Consider the following 15894-nt stretch of genomic DNA (forward strand, 5'->3'; position numbering starts at 1 on the left):
TGCCGCAGACAAAAGAAAACAAGCATTGGCGTAGCCAATTGGTCTTGCCTTTTCGACTCTTTTAAGTGTTTAGCCATGCAGCACATTATCCAGGGACGTTGGCGTCTGTGGGTGGGGCCCAAAGTATAAAGTCAGTGGGGGTTCTGGGTCATTAACGAAGATGCTGTCTTTAAGCAGTAATGACTCTTAGTTGATCATAATGCATAATACTGTATGGCTATGCTCTGCCAAAGAGTAGAACACATTCAAAAGCTTTTGCAGCAGGTACACAGTGGATGACTACTGAATTCACACAAGGGCTGAAGAGTAAGCGTTATTAGGTCACACAGGGGGCCACTACTCTAAATTGTTCTCATATATAACTTGCTGGTTCTGTGTCCACAAAGGAAGGCGGCACTGGCAGACACTGCCCCTGGTAATTTACCTTCAAATGCTTCATGCAAAGACTGCGCCATCTTCGGAGCAGTCAGATCCCAAGTTAAAACAAGCTCTATTTCACTTGAAAACTGTCTAAAAACAAGCTCTGTCCATTCAACAGTGAAAATAGTTTACAACATAGAAGGTTAAACTATTTAAAGTAGTCAACGTACAACATGAGTTACCCATTTACCTGCCTATGTTGGAACTGTTACTAACCAAACTTGTTAACAAAGAATGCAGAATCCCAGGCAGGGTCTAGTTTGCCTACCTGCTTTAGAGTGATTGCCGTATGTTGTACCGTTCGGAGTAGAGGCAGGCGAGCCACTCAAAGCCAGAGCCAGGCGTGAGCTTGAAGCTTGACTCTGGCTCAGCTCAAGATCTTGTTGGAACCTGGAGCTTTCATGTGACTTCTCGCAACCCCCCTGCCTTCCTGTACCCTGGATGTGTCGTACCACCAAGGCCGGTGGCTTTGGATGTGGGGAACCTGGAAGAGGGAGAGTGATACTGATGCAGGCGGAGAAAGAAGGGGGCAAGGCAGTGAGAGTAGCTTTAGGAGAACTCAGAAACAAGACAAAAAATAGCTCCCACGACAAAATAAGCAAGCGAGGCAGCGGTACTTCAGAAAATAGATACTTACAGATTTTGGGAGAGCTTGGGAAAGCATTGGTGCTGAGCAACACTGCATGTTTTTGGAACAAAGATAACTACAGTAAAATACATTTTTAAACAAGCTGCGACAGTACAGAAGCACTGAAAATATGGGCGGGATGTGGTGATGGGAGGGTGGCATGAGGAGATTAAGTGAACCTGACGGGCACCGAAGCACTGAAAATAACAAGCAGTGACAGACGGGAGGTGGTGTTGGTGGGAGGGCACGGCGAAATTAAGTGAAATGCAAGCAGCGACGGAAACTGAAGCTGAAAAGAAAGCTTCAAAGACAGCGAGCAGGAAACAAATAATAACAAGCATTGGCCCGCGCGGCCGTAAAAGTAACGCCGCGCGGCCGCGTAAGTCATCGCGATCACGGTGAAAGCAAAAGTGATCGCGATGACGGGCTCTGTGCTCGCAAAAATGAGCTAAAAAAACGCGAGTGGTGCGCACGCGCGTGCGCGACGGGAAAAAGTGTTGTGCACGTCACGCGCGCTTGTGCTCGTAATAGCAAGCTGGTGGCCGGCAAGGTAGCACTTTTGAAGCAGCTACTAAATGTCTCGTCAGTGCAGCGCATGCGCTGGCTTAGGCGAGACCTAACAAAAAACAGGGACAGGTCCTAGACATAGAAGTAGGACTACGGTTTGCAGTAACCATCGACATAAAAGTAGGACTATTTGACAACTGTCATAGACATAGAAAAAGAACTACAATGACAGCTCCCTCCACAGACCGAGATGAAGCATTACAGACGACAAATCTGAGGTCTTTTATTAGTAGTAACCATTAATTCCATTGAAACAGACTTTGCCTCAATATTTGCTATAGTAGGTGACCACCCTTGCCTACAGTCAGTCTCTCTCTCTCTTAGTAAGTCAGTCAGTCTCAGTCAGTCAGTCTCAGTCAGTCGGTCTGCCTCAGTCAGTCAGTTTGTCAGTTTCAGTCAGTCAGTCTCAGTCAGTCAGCCAGTCTCAGTCAGTCAGCCAGTCTCAGTCAGTCAGCCGGTCTCAGTCAGTCAGTCTCAGTCAGTCTGTCTCAGTCAGTCAGTCACAGTCAGTCAGTCTCAGTCAGTCAGTCTCAGTCAGTCAGTCTCAGTCAGTCTGTCTCAGTCTCCCCGCCCTCTCTCTCCACTCTCCACTTTCCCTCTCTCCACTCTCTCCACTCTCCCTCTCTCCACTCTCTCTCTGGGGGGCCATGGGTACATTACCTGAAAGGTCCGCGGGCCGCCAGAAAGGCCTGCCGGGCCACTGGCGGCCCATTGGCCGTACTCTGAGTACCAACGGTGTAGAGGAAGATGTGGGTAGGAGGTGGTATTGCATCATAGTTTAATTTTTATAGCGCTTTATACCTGATGAGGTGCTGAAGCAGTAAGAATATGGTAACCTAGGTAGAGGATGTTGTATTTGTAGGGGTTGTTGAGTTTCTTAGCTGCTCGCAAGGTACATAGTAGCTACTACAATACAATATTCAGTGTGAGTTGTTTAATTAATGAGGATTGAAAGTGACTGAGACTCAGGAGACCAGATGTGATCTGCGAGTGTCTGTGGTCTGCTATTTGGAGCGGAACTGAAGTAATATATATGAGTGTCGGTAATCTGGGATGGAGAGATGCAACTAACCCTTCCCACTAAGACATAGGTGTGAGAAGTTGGCCTGATATGTAGTGCTCACTATTCTAGTGATCACTGTGTATCATTCCAAACGACCCTTATTGATGATTGGTTGTAAGTCAACCTTTTAGACCAGCTATCCTAGTAGCGTGGATACGAGCAGTCTTTAGGCTAAACTCTAGAGGGCGTGTTAAGCCAGCTGTTTACCATCACATATACCCCTTGAACACCAAGTGAAAGGACACCACACAAGTTGTTATGAAAATAAAAGGATATTTATTTATAACAAGACTACCCTGGCTCTTTATGAGTCAGGGAGCTAAGCACACTACAAAACTCTTAGGAAAATACTTCAGTTGCACAATTTACACAAATGCCCGAGGGGCACGAGAAACCATCTACACTAACAGTGAAATGCGAATGGTTAGAGTCTGGAGGTACTGATTCCGGAGTGATCCGATCAGTGGGACTAAACGAAAAAAGGAACTGGACACTTGTAGAGCGAACCTGCGATGGAGCACCGAGATGCTCGAGTTACCTAGCCCGGAGGCTGCGGCTGCGTGAAGTTCGGCAAGATGTCGGGAGTCCTCGTGTAGTCTCAGGAGCCTGAAAGAAGAAGTTGCTGGCAGGCGACCAGTGACGATGTTCAGAGCGATCCACGCCTGGATCGGTGATGAAGGAAACCTGAAAGCAGAGGGGACTCAGTTCTCAACCGCTAGCCAGCGATCGTGTGGGTACCAGGAGGGTACCGGCTGAAGTCACCTCGACCAGGTGAGTGGGTGACGTCGTACTCGGCTGTTCCTCGGGCCAGGAGGCGCGGCGGCGACCAGGATGGAGGGCGAGCTGTCCCACGAAGGTGTCTGCTGTCGATGATGCTGGGCCCAGGCAGGGGCAGCGGATCTTGGCAGTGGCAACCCAAGCGGGGGAGTCAAGATGGCGTCGGGAGTGGACCAGGAGGGTCCGTGGTACTCCTATGTTGAAGGGGAGCAAGAGCCAGTCTGGAGCAACCAGACTAGTGATGAAACAATCGTGGTGCGTCGTGAAGAGGGCCACAAGCCGGTCGGCAAGTGGTCGAACAACGCGGTGAACAACAAGGAGCGGAAGGGCCCCCACGCAGATCTCGGGGATGCTGGGGAGGCAGACTTCGATGCTGGAGCTGCTCAGGGTTAGGGCTTCTCAGACCCTAGGTGCACTCACTCGAGGATCCCTCGGTGGGCGTGCTAGATAAGCGTCGTGCAGGTTCTGAAGATAGCCGGTCCCGCAGGTCTCGTCACACCTACGACTCTCAGCTGGGCTGATGAGGTAGGTAAAAGGTCAGAGATGGCAGGGTACTCGGGTCTCGTCGAGCTGGGCAGTCTTGATCCGTAGGAGAGACTTACAGCAAACCGCAAGCGCTTAGATGGTGCCTGCTGGTGCAGGGTGGCTACTCCTTAGCCACAAGGGAGAGTCTTCAGAAATAGTCAAGAGTTCCTTTCGTGGAAAGTAGTTCGTGATTCGGAGTTATCCGATTATCTGATTATCCAATTTGGGAAGGGGACTCGCTCCTACCTTTATTCTAAGAAAAGGGGCTGGCCCGTGACTAGGTTCTACCTATGGGTGGAGCCAGGAGGGGGGTGGTTACACCCCTATCCTTTGTCCGGCTTCGCGCCAGCTCAGGGGCTGGTGTGCCCCCGAAACTGGTTTGAGCCGGGCTATGCACAGTGAGCACCGGGGTGCCACTTGCAATCACCTTCCTTTCAGCCCTGCCTACCTGGGATACACAAACCCTGTCTGGGACGGTGCTAACACCGCCCTCGACAGGAAACCCTTTGTCCAAGCTCCCCTTGCTGGAAAGTCCCCCAGCAGCAGGAGGTCAGACTTGTGTCTGGTGGCAGCATCCATTTTGTGATGCTGAGGCTTGAGTCAACTTTAACCGGGGTTCAAGGTTACTTCCATGTCGTGTCCCTCTAAAAGGGGGGAATGCTAACCCCGTCACCAGGACTGGCGAGGGGTTCGTATTCCCATTCGTATGACACCTTACTCGACATGTATAGGTGAGGTGAGGCCAAAGTTAGCAATTGCATTAAAAGTAGTTGGCCCGCGTCACCATGGAACGGCTATTAGGACTTGGTTCCGCAAGCCGTCGACGGGCTCAGCTCGCGCCAGAGCACCGTCCCACATGATCCCCTGCACTCTGCCTTCAGGATTGATAAGGCCTGCTATAGGAGTGACTGATAGGAATCCATGTGTCCATTTTAGGGTTTAGGTGTAGGAATACTACACCTACAGCAACGGGTGATTACACCACGTGGCCCCAGCTGTCGTGCAGCCAGTTGTGTCAGATTTGGGCGGCCATTCCAGGGGTGGCATAATACATGCTTCAGCCCCTGGTAGGCCCTGGGTACACCGATGCCCTGGATACCTGTGGTATGCTGAGACAGGGACTGACAAGGCGGCCCAGTTCCAATTAGTGGATGCACCTAACGTACATGTGTGTTAATTTCGAGAGAGAACAGCTAGGCTGTGGGTCTGATTGGCAGGCCCACAGCCGGAGAAAGTCGTAAACCAATGAAGCAAAAGCAAAAAATCTGGGTGATCATAGGATTGCAGACCCTACTCTCCTACATGACCCCCCCCCAAACTTCGGGACAATAAGCTAACCTTGACCAGGTGAGTCTTCTTGCTCTAAGTGGAAATACCTGGAGAGCCCATCTGCATTGCCATGATCAGTGCCAGGTCTATGCTCCACTGTGAAGTCCATCCCCTGTAGGGAAATGGACCACCTAAGTAGTTTGGGGTTTTCACCCTTCATTTGATTTAGCCACAAGAGGGGCTTATGGTCGGTCTGAATCTTGAAGTGAGTGCCAAACAAGTATGGCTTCAACTTCTTCAGGGCCCAAACCACAGCAAAGGCCTCCCTCTCAATAGCTGACCAATTCTTCTCTCTGGGGGTCAGCCTCCTGCTAATAAAAGCTATGGGCTGGTCATGACCATCAAAATTCAGTTGCGATAGAACAGCTCCCACACCCAGCTCCGAAGCGTCTGTTTGGACAATGAATGGTTTGGAGTAGTCTGGACTCTTTAGGATAGGTGCTGTGCACATGGCCTGCTTTAGGTCATCGAATGCCTTCTGACAGCTTGCTGTCCACTGAACTTTTTTTGGCATCTTTTTACTTGTCAGGTCGTTTAGCGGGGTCACAATGGATCCATAATTTCTGACAAATTTCCGGTAATAACCAGTCAGGCCCAAGAAAGCTCGAACCTGAGTCTGGGTGGTTGGAGGAGCCCAGTCCTGGATGGCCTGTATTTTGCTCTCCAATGGTTGAACCTGGCCTCCACCTACAAGGTGGCCCAGGTATACAACCTGTGTCTGCCCTATCTGGCACTTGGTGGCCTTGATAGTGAGGCCTGCCTTCTGCAGGGCCTCTAACACTTTCCTCAGGTGGACCAGGTGATCCTCCCAGGTGGAGCTAAAGACAGCGATATCGTCCAGATACGCCGCACAGAAGTCGTCCAACCCAGTGAGAACTCGATTCACCAGCCTTTGGAAGGTGGCAGGTGCATTTTTCAAACCAAAGGGCATTACCACGAACTGATAATGCCCACCCGGGGTAGAAAATGCTGTTTTGGGCTTGGCCTCCTCAGCTAACCTGATTTGCCAATACCCAGCTGTCAGGTCAAACGTACTTAAGTAGTTGGCCGAGGCCAACCGGTCGATAAGTTTGTCTGCTCTTGGTATCGGGTGGGCGTCGGTCTTAGTGACCGCATTGAGACCTCTGTAGTCCACGCAAAACCTCATCTCTTTCTTACCGCCCTGGGTGTGAGGTTTCGGCACGAGCACTACGGGACTAGCCCAGGGGCTGTCCGAGGGTTCAATGACTCCCAGCTCCAACATTTTCTGCACCTCTGTCTTGATGCAGTCTCTGACATGATCAGGTTGCCGATAGATTTTACTCTTTACGGGCAGACTGTCCCCAGTGTCGACCTCGTGGGTACACCACTTGGTCTGACTGGGTGTCAGAGAGAACATATGTCGAAAGGATTGAAGAACCTGTTTACAATCCTCTTGTTGATGTCCAGAGAGGCTGCCACAAAAGACAACACCATCTACTGATCCATCGTCAGGGTTCTGAGAGAGCAGGTCTGGGAGAGGGTCACTCTCCTCCTCCTGTCCCTCATCTGTGGCCATGAGCAAGCCCATGCCCTCCCTGTCGACATATGCCTTGAGCCTGTTTACATGGAGCACCCTGTGGGGGCTCCGGGGAGTTCCCAGGTCTACCAAGTAGGTGACCTCTCCCTTTTGCTCAATGATCGTGTGGGGCCCAGACCATTTGTCTTTGAGTGCTGCTGGGGCCACTGGCTCCAGCACCCACACCTTCTGTCCAGGCTGGTACACAGTCAGGACAGCCTTTTGGTCGTGCCAAGCTTTCTGTAATTTTTGGCTCGCCTCCAGGTTTTTAGACGCCTTTTCCATGTACTCCGCCATCCGCGAGCGGAGACCGAGCACATAGTCCACAATGTTTGATGCCGGCTTTCTGAGAGGTCTCTCCCATCCTTCCTTTACCAAACAAAGGGGTCCCCTTACAGGATGTCCGAACAGAAGCTCAAAAGGGCTGTAGCCAACCCCCTTCTGCGGGACCTCTCTGTAGGCGAACAAGAGGCAGGGTATCAGGACATCCCATCTCCGCCGAAGCTTTTCAGGTAGTCCGTGAATCATCCCTTTTAGGGTCCTGTTGAATCTCTCAACAAGCCCATTGCATTGTGGGTGATAGGGTGTGGTGAACTTGTAGTTGACACCACATTCCTTCCACATAGCAGTCAGATATCCCGACATGAAGTTTGCACCTCTGTCTGAGACGACCTCCTTAGGGAAGCCCACTCTGGAGAACACTCCAAGTAGGGCCCGTGCCACCACAGGTGCTGTAGTGGTCCTAAGGGGAATAGCTTCAGGATACCTGGTGGCGTGGTCCACCACCACCAGTATAAACTTGTGCCCTGATGCTGTCTGGGGTTCCATTGGTCCGACAATGTCGATCCCCACTCGTTCAAAGGGTACCCCCACCACTGGTAGTGGTATGAGGGGGGCCTTTGTCGTGCCACCTGACTTACCACTGGCTTGGCAAGTGACACAGGAGCGGCAAAACTCCTTCGTATCTTCGGACATGTGGGGCCAGTGAAAGTGTGGAACAATTCTGTCCCAAGTCTTATTCTGGCCTAAGTGACCTGCAAGGGGAATCTCGTGGGCCAAGGTGAGAAGGAAACCTCTCAGAGACAAGGGGATGACCAGCCTCCTGGTCGCACCAGGTTTGGGGTCTCTTGCCTCAGAGTACAGGAGTCCATCGTCCCAGTACACTCTGTGGGTACCTGTGGCGTTCCCTGCAGCCTCAGCAGCGGCCTGCTGTCTGAGGGGTTCAAGTGAGGGGCAGTCTAACTGTGCCTTCCCCAGGTCTTCCCTGGAGGGTCCCCCTGAGCCCAGAAACTCAACCTGACCAGGTTCAAGCTCTTGCGGCTCAGTTTCCCTCAGTTCTTTAAGGTCAGCCTCCTCGGAGACTTGATCCACGACCTGGGGCAAGGGGGAAGGCGAAGCCTTACCCTTACTGCTCCTTTTCTTGGAAGGTGTCTGGTCCGTTCTTCCAGGATCCAGCACCTGTTCAGTGGGGCATCTTTTGGCCTGTGACCTGGTCACAGCAAGGACATGTGCTGGCAACCCTAACATTTCCATGTGAGTCCTCTGCTCCACTTCTGACCATTGTGACGTTTCCAAATCATTGCCCAACAGACATTCTACGGGGAGGTCTGAACTAACCACAACCTTTTTCGGGCCACTTACCCCTCCCCAGGAGAAATCAACAACTGCCATACTGTGATTGGTAGTGACGTTGCTGGCATTGGTCACTAGGTAACTGGTACCTAGCATGATCTGTCCAGGGTCCACGAAGTTAGGCGTCACCATGGTGACACTGGCACACGTGTCCCTGTAGGCCTGAGCCACTCTTCCATTTATCAAAGGTGTCTGCCTGTATTTGCTCAAAGTATTGGGACTGGCATCAGGGGACATATCCATATCCCCTGTACAGACAAGGACGGCCTGAGTGAGCGTGCCGACTAAGTCGTCACTCCCCTCGGTTCCCAAGGTTAACCCAACTAATGCCTTGGGAGGCGCACTACCACTGCTGACTGTACTAGGGGGCGCAGGTGCCTTAGGGGCTGCAGTGGTAGGAGTTTGCCCTCCTTTCTTGGTGCACTCACTAAACCAGTGAGTCTTACTTTTACAGTATTGGCACCACCTTTTTGACTGGCCTTCTTGAGTCTTCTTCTTCTGTGAAGCCTGACCCCCACCCTCTTTGGTTTGTTGGGGACCTGTCGAAGACTTCTGGTCATTTTGTTCGTTCTTGTTACCCTTTTGGTCTGCTTTCTTCTGACCACCCTGGTTCTGATTCTGGTTCTGCTTGACCCTTGTTCTGACCCATCTGTCCGCCTTCTTTCCCAATTCTTGGGGAGAGGTCAGATCCGAGTCGACAAGGTGCTGATGCAACAATTGGTTCTGACAGTTATTTAAAATCTGTTCTCGCATGATAAGATTGTACAATCCTGTGTAATCAGTAACCTTGCTACCCAGCAACCAGCCTTCCAAAGCCTTAGTGGCACAATCGACAAAGTCAGCCCAATCCTGAGACTGAATTTTCTGGGTGTCCCGGAACAGCACCCGGTACTGTTCCGTGGTTAAGCCGAACCCATCAATCAGTGTGTTCTTCAGGACTTGGTAGTTGTTAGCATCCTCAGCTCTTGTAGTGAGGAGCTTGTCCCTTCCTTTACCTTCAAAGGAAAGCCACAGTATAGCTGCCCACTGACTTGGGGGGACGCACTGGACAGTGCAGGCCCTCTCCAAGGCAGTTATCCACTTGTGGATGTCGTCCCCTTGTTTAAAGGGGGGCACTATTTTACTCAGGTGTCTAGAGTCTATACCCCTGTCTTTCTCTCTATTGAGAATGCTGCCACCAGTGGGATCTAACCCACTTAATTTCTGCTCTCGGGCCAAGGCAAGTCTTTCTTTGGCGAGGGCAAGTTCTTCCCGCTCGATCCTCAGATTGACCTCCCGCATCTTCGCTTCATGCTCCCTCCTCTGAGGGGAAGTCATTCCTCTCTGAGAAGATGCCTGAGAGACATGTGTATGAACCGATCTGCCAGAGCCTCTGGAGAGAGACCTAGCTCGTCCGTTCCCAAGGTTAAGCCTGCTTGAGCGTGGGCCCGGGGCTCCCCCAGCTCCATTCTCATGCCTGCTTAAGTTGGTCCTTGTAAGCCTGCCGACTACCACTGGACCTTTGTCTGCCTCGTCTCCCGACAACTCGTCCTCGTCCTCTGTGCGGAGGTTGAGGTCTGGGTCACTGAGGGTTCCCTCTAAGGGCGGCATGTTCCCATCTGCACTGGGGGGACCTGTGTTAGAGGACCTCCTAGCATCGTACGCCTCTAAGAGACCTATCAGAATTGCGATGGTAGGGTTAGAACCCTGGTTTAGCTTCCTGGAGGCACACAGTTGTCGCATCTCCTTGAAGCTAAGAGTTGCATATCGTGACACAACCTGTGGAGGGTCACTGACCACTAAGGGAGTCTGCGAAGACTCTCCGTGGATCGACATGCTTTTCTAGTGAGGTGTAAGTGTTGCACCTACCTACACTATGGGTTTACCTACTGATCCCTTGCTAAGAGTTGTAGTCAGGGTGTGCTAAGCCCTGTTACACTACAACAGCCGGTTCAGTAGAACTCGGAGTATTCTAAGTTAAGTTATATGTACCTGGGTACTTATGTGATCTTTCACTGCGATATTCTTAGGATACGTGTGTGGTAAAACAACAGCAAGCTCAAATCCCAACCGCTGCTCACCAATGTGAGAAGTTGGCCTGATATGTAGTGCTCACTATTCTAGTGATCACTGTGTATCATTCCAAACGACCCTTATTGATGATTGGTTGTAAGTCAACCTTTTAGACCAGCTATCCTAGTAGCGTGGATACGAGCAGTCTTTAGGCTAAACTCTAGAGGGCGTGTTAAGCCAGCTGTTTACCATCACATATACCCCTTGAACACCAAGTGAAAGGACACCACACAAGTTGTTATGAAAATAAAAGGATATTTATTTATAACAAGACTACCCTGGCTCTTTATGAGTCAGGGAGCTAAGCACACTACAAACTCTTAGGAAAATACTTCAGTTGCACAATTTACACAAATGCCCGAGGGGCACGAGAAACCATCTACACTAACAGTGAAATGCGAATGGTTAGAGTCTGGAGGTACTGATTCCGGAGTGATCCGATCAGTGGGACTAAACGAAAAAAGGAACTGGACACTTGTAGAGCGAACCTGCGATGGAGCACCGAGATGCTCGAGTTACCTAGCCCGGAGGCTGCGGCTGCGTGAAGTTCGGCAAGATGTCGGGAGTCCTCGTGTAGTCTCAGGAGCCTGAAAGAAGAAGTTGCTGGCAGGCGACCAGTGACGATGTTCAGAGCGATCCACGCCTGGATCGGTGATGAAGGAAACCTGAAAGCAGAGGGGACTCAGTTCTCAACCGCTAGCCAGCGATCGTGTGGGTACCAGGAGGGTACCGGCTGAAGTCACCTCGACCAGGTGAGTGGGTGACGTCGGACTCGGCTGTTCCTCGGGCCAGGAGGCGCGGCGGTGACCAGGATGGAGGGCGAGCTGTCCCACGAAGGTGTCTGCTGTCGATGATGCTGGGCCCAGACAGGGGCAGCGGATCTTGGCAGTGGCAACCCAAGCGGGGGAGTCAAGATGGCGTCGGGAGTGGACCAGGAGGGTCCGTGGTACTCCTCTGTTGAAGGGGAGCAAGAGCCAGTCTGGAGCAACCAGACTAGTGATGAAACAATCGTGGTGCGTCGTGAAGAGGGCCACAAGCCGGTCGGCAAGTGGTCGAACAACGCGGTGAACAACAAGGAGCGGAAGGGCCCCCACGCAGATCTCGGGGATGCTGGGGAGGCAGACTTCGATGCTGGAGCTGCTCAGGGTTAGGGCTTCTCAGACCCTAGGTGCACTCACTCGAGGATCCCTCGGTGGGCGTGCTAGATAAGCGTCGTGCAGGTTCTGAAGATAGCCGGTCCCGCAGGTCTCGTCACACCTACGACTCTCAGCTGGGCTGATGAGGTAGGTAAAAGGTCAGAGATGGCAGGGTACTCGGGTCTCGTCGAGCTGGGCAGTCTTGATCCGTAGGAGAGACTTACAGCAAACCGCAAGCGCTTAGATGGTGCCTGCTGGTGCAGGGTGGCTACTCCTTAGCCACAAGGGAGAGTCTTCAGAAATAGTCAAGAGTTCCTTTCGTGGAAAGTAGTTTGTGATTCGGAGTTATCCGATTATCTGATTATCCAATTTGGGAAGGGGACTCGCTCCTACCTTTATTCTAAGAAAAGGGGCTGGCCCGTGACTAGGTTCTACCTATGGGTGGAGCCAGGAGGGGGGTGGTTACACCCCTATCCTTTGTCCGGCTTCGCGCCAGCTCAGGGGCTGGTGTGCCCCCGAAACTGGTTTGAGCCGGGCTATGCACAGTGAGCACCGGGGTGCCACTTGCAATCACCTTCCTTTCAGCCCTGCCTACCTGGGATACACAAACCCTGTCTGGGACGGTGCTAACACCGCCCTCGACAGGAAACCCTTTGTCCAAGCTCCCCTTGCTGGAAGGTCCCCCAGCAGCAGGAGGTCAGACTTGTGTCTGGTGGCAGCATCCATTTTGTGATGCTGAGGCTTGAGTCAACTTTAACCGGGGTTCAAGGTTACTTCCATGTCGTGTCCCTCTAAAAGGGGGGAATGCTAACCCCGTCACCAGGACTGGCGAGGGGTTCGTATTCCCATTCGTATAACACCTTACTCGACATGTATAGGTGAGGCCAAAGTTAGCAATTGCATTAAAAGTAGTTGGCCCGCGTCACCATGGAACGGCTATTAGGACTTGGTTCCGCAAGCCGTCGACGGGCTCAGCTCGCGCCAGAGCACCGTCCCACATGATCCCCTGCACTCTGCCTTCAGGATTGATAAGGCCTGCTATAGGAGTGACTGATAGGAATCCATGTGTCCATTTTAGGGTTTAGGTGTAGGAATACTACACCTACAGCAACGGGTGATTACACCACGTGGCCCCAGCTGTCGTGCAGCCAGTTGTGTCAGATTTGGGCGGCCATTCCAGGGGTGGCATAATACATGCTTCAGCCCCTGGTAGGCCCTGGGTACACCGATGCCCTGGATACCTGTGGTATGCTGAGACAGGGACTGACAAGGCGGCCCAGTTCCAATTAGTGGATGCACCTAACGTACATGTGTGTTAATTTCGAGAGAGAACAGCTAGGCTGTGGGTCTGATTGGCAGGCCCACAGCCGGAGAAAGTCGTAAACCAATGAAGCAAAAGCAAAAAATCTGGGTGATCATAGGATTGCAGACCCTACTCTCCTACAATAGGGAATTTCAAACATCCACAGCCAAGAAATTGAAATATCAAAGGATTCTAAGTCCAATCTCGTTCCTCTGGTGTTCTCTCATCTAACAAGAACTACCATTTTTTTTAGCAAAAAACACATCACCCCTAAAGCAACAAAAAACAGAGTGTACAGTCCATAGGTGCTGCTGCAATATGCAAAGTGACATCATCGGCAGGGGCTTTGATTCAGCGGCTAAGCTGCCGACAATGCAACTCGGGAATCTGAGTTTGAACGTGGCCTCGGCTATTGAGTGAATATCACTGCATGACTTTGTCTCCCTGTGACTAATATTGTAGGTTAATGCACCTGTGCAATTTAAAGATGGTCATACCAACTGGATAAACACGATCTTGTATCGTCTCCAACAACCTCAATAACATCCTCCCAGAAAAAGCCCTTCTCTACTTAATACAAAGCCTGGAGGACACAGCGCCTGCAAACCGCGCTTCACTAGATCCCCATGCGTTGCTGCTCAGAGGTGCTGACAAGGGCCCAGGGCTGAGCAGCAGCACGGCAGTGGCGTGCGGCTGGTTACTTTAAGAAACGTTTGGATTGGAACCTCATTATTTTTGGTAAGGTAGTTCAGTGGGTTACAGTCCCTGCTGCAAGGATCACTGTTTTGGTCTCCAGAATTGTAAGAATTGGGATCACTCGCCACATGGCATTCAAGTTAGACATTTATGCCCCACTTCAAAACATCACCAGCTAACACTGCATTTCTCAGAGACGTTAATTGGCATTGGGCCGAAAGGGGAGCCCTCAAGGGCTAGGGACCCCTCGAAGTGTTGCCCCAACCACCTTTGCTCCACAGGGGCCTGCGCTACACCCCGGTACGTTTTATTTTTTTTAGTTTTTTCACCGCTACTTTAGTAAACAAGGACTGTTACGTGAAAAAGATGCGTTGTCATTAAGGGGTTGTGGTCTTTTGTTTTAGAAACAGTGCATTTATTATTTGATTTTAGGAAAGAAAGCCTGGCTTTCTTTTGTGACCCTGCAGTTTGTTATTCCACAACAGTGATGGGAAAGCGGTGAATAGTCAATTTCTGAAAAGCGTATTTTTACTAATAGTCCTGCTTGGTGGCTCAAAAGTAACTACCACCAGTGGCGTGCAGCCTTTACAGCACTCACCTAAGTGGCATCACACGCCGTAAGCAGTGCAATCAACCGGAACAATAATGAAAAACCGGGACATTTCTGTGTTTAACCCAGACACTGTTCAAAAACCGGGACATTTAATTCACTTGGAGAAAAGTGTCGGGACACGGGGACACTTGTCCAAAAACTGGGACCGTCCGGGGAAACCGGGATGTATGGTCACCCTAGCGCAGGACCAGGGACCAATTAATACGTGGAGCACTTTAGCATCCTCACTCGCTTCCGCATATGCACGCGCCCTGAGTCCACGGGCTTTGATTGCAGCGGCACAGCACGAGGTCGAGGAAACACACAGCGCACCCTAGACCGGGCCTTGCTCTCACAGGGGCAAAATGCGCTATTGCTAATTCTGCCCCCGAATGCCTTCATAGATTCCGCTTGAACGAGCGCAGCTATGCATTAACTCCAATAGATTTCAACGGTTTTCAAAGCATGAAAGCACGACGAAGTAAATCTAGGCGGCTGTCACAGGTATTATAGTACAGATGGCAAAAGTAATCTCGCTAACAGCTTTCATTTGGAATTATCAGCGCTATGTCTCAAGCACACGGTGCTCGCCGTGTATTTTGAAGATGAATTGGGGAAACGCACAAATGTGCACAAAGAGCAGTTTACAATTAAAAGAAGAAAAGACACTCACAGCGCACCTCCGGACAGCGAGCCACACGCACCACAGCTGAAAGAAAATAGTGCTCACCGAGTGTACAATGCCGAAGGTGTAACGCCACAAGTAAAAGATCCAGTCTGGGTGGGCGGGGCCAAAAGTGGACAGGATGGTAACAAGGAGGGATTAAATAGCCTCCTTAACAATAGAATGCCAGCGTTTAGCCTAAGCTATGATGCAAGCCAATGGGAAGAGGGGGTGGGGCTTCAAGTCCCCTTCTGAAACCGTATTGATTCCAAGAAGCCCTAGCAGAGTGAGAAGCGCATGCACGCTCCAGTGCTAGGTCTGCGAGACTTAAAAATGTGTTATGTATTGTAACCAGTGCTCATGTAAACTGCTCCAATACCTTCGGGTTGAGTTTTTGTTGTGCAAAACTGGAAAAAGGAGTATATCTTGGTTGTGGTGGATCATGCCATCAGGTACCTGGAGGCTGTACCTCTGAGGAGCATGACTGAACGGGTATTAGTGAGAGCTCTCCTGGGGATCTTTTCTAGGGTCAGTTTTCTGAGAATGGTAATTTCTGATTGGGGAGCCAACTTTATCCCCTCTTACATGATAGAAATGTGGGAGCAAGCTGGTATGACATATCACGTCTCCATGGTTTACCAGTCACAAACCAATTGTTTGGTGGAGCTGTTAAACATTACTTTGAAGAGCATGATTGGAACTCTGGAGGAAGTGGAATCTTCTCCTGCCATGTCTCTTTGCCTACCAAGAGATTCATCAGCAGGGGTTAGGGTTCAGTCCCTTTGAGCTTCTGTATGGACACCTGGTACTGGGTCCACTCACCTTGGTCAGAGAAGGATGGGAGGGAACCTCAGAGGCTCCACAGAGGGAGGACTATGTGATTGGCCTCAATAGGTTGATGGCACAGTACATGAGTCAGGCAAAGGAAAAACGTTCCGACCAGCCAAGTGTTGATGAAAGAGTGGTACATTAT

The sequence above is a fragment of the Triturus cristatus genome, chromosome 8 (genome assembly GCF_964204655.1).
Source record: "Triturus cristatus chromosome 8, aTriCri1.1, whole genome shotgun sequence".
NCBI lineage: Eukaryota > Metazoa > Chordata > Amphibia > Caudata > Salamandridae > Triturus > Triturus cristatus.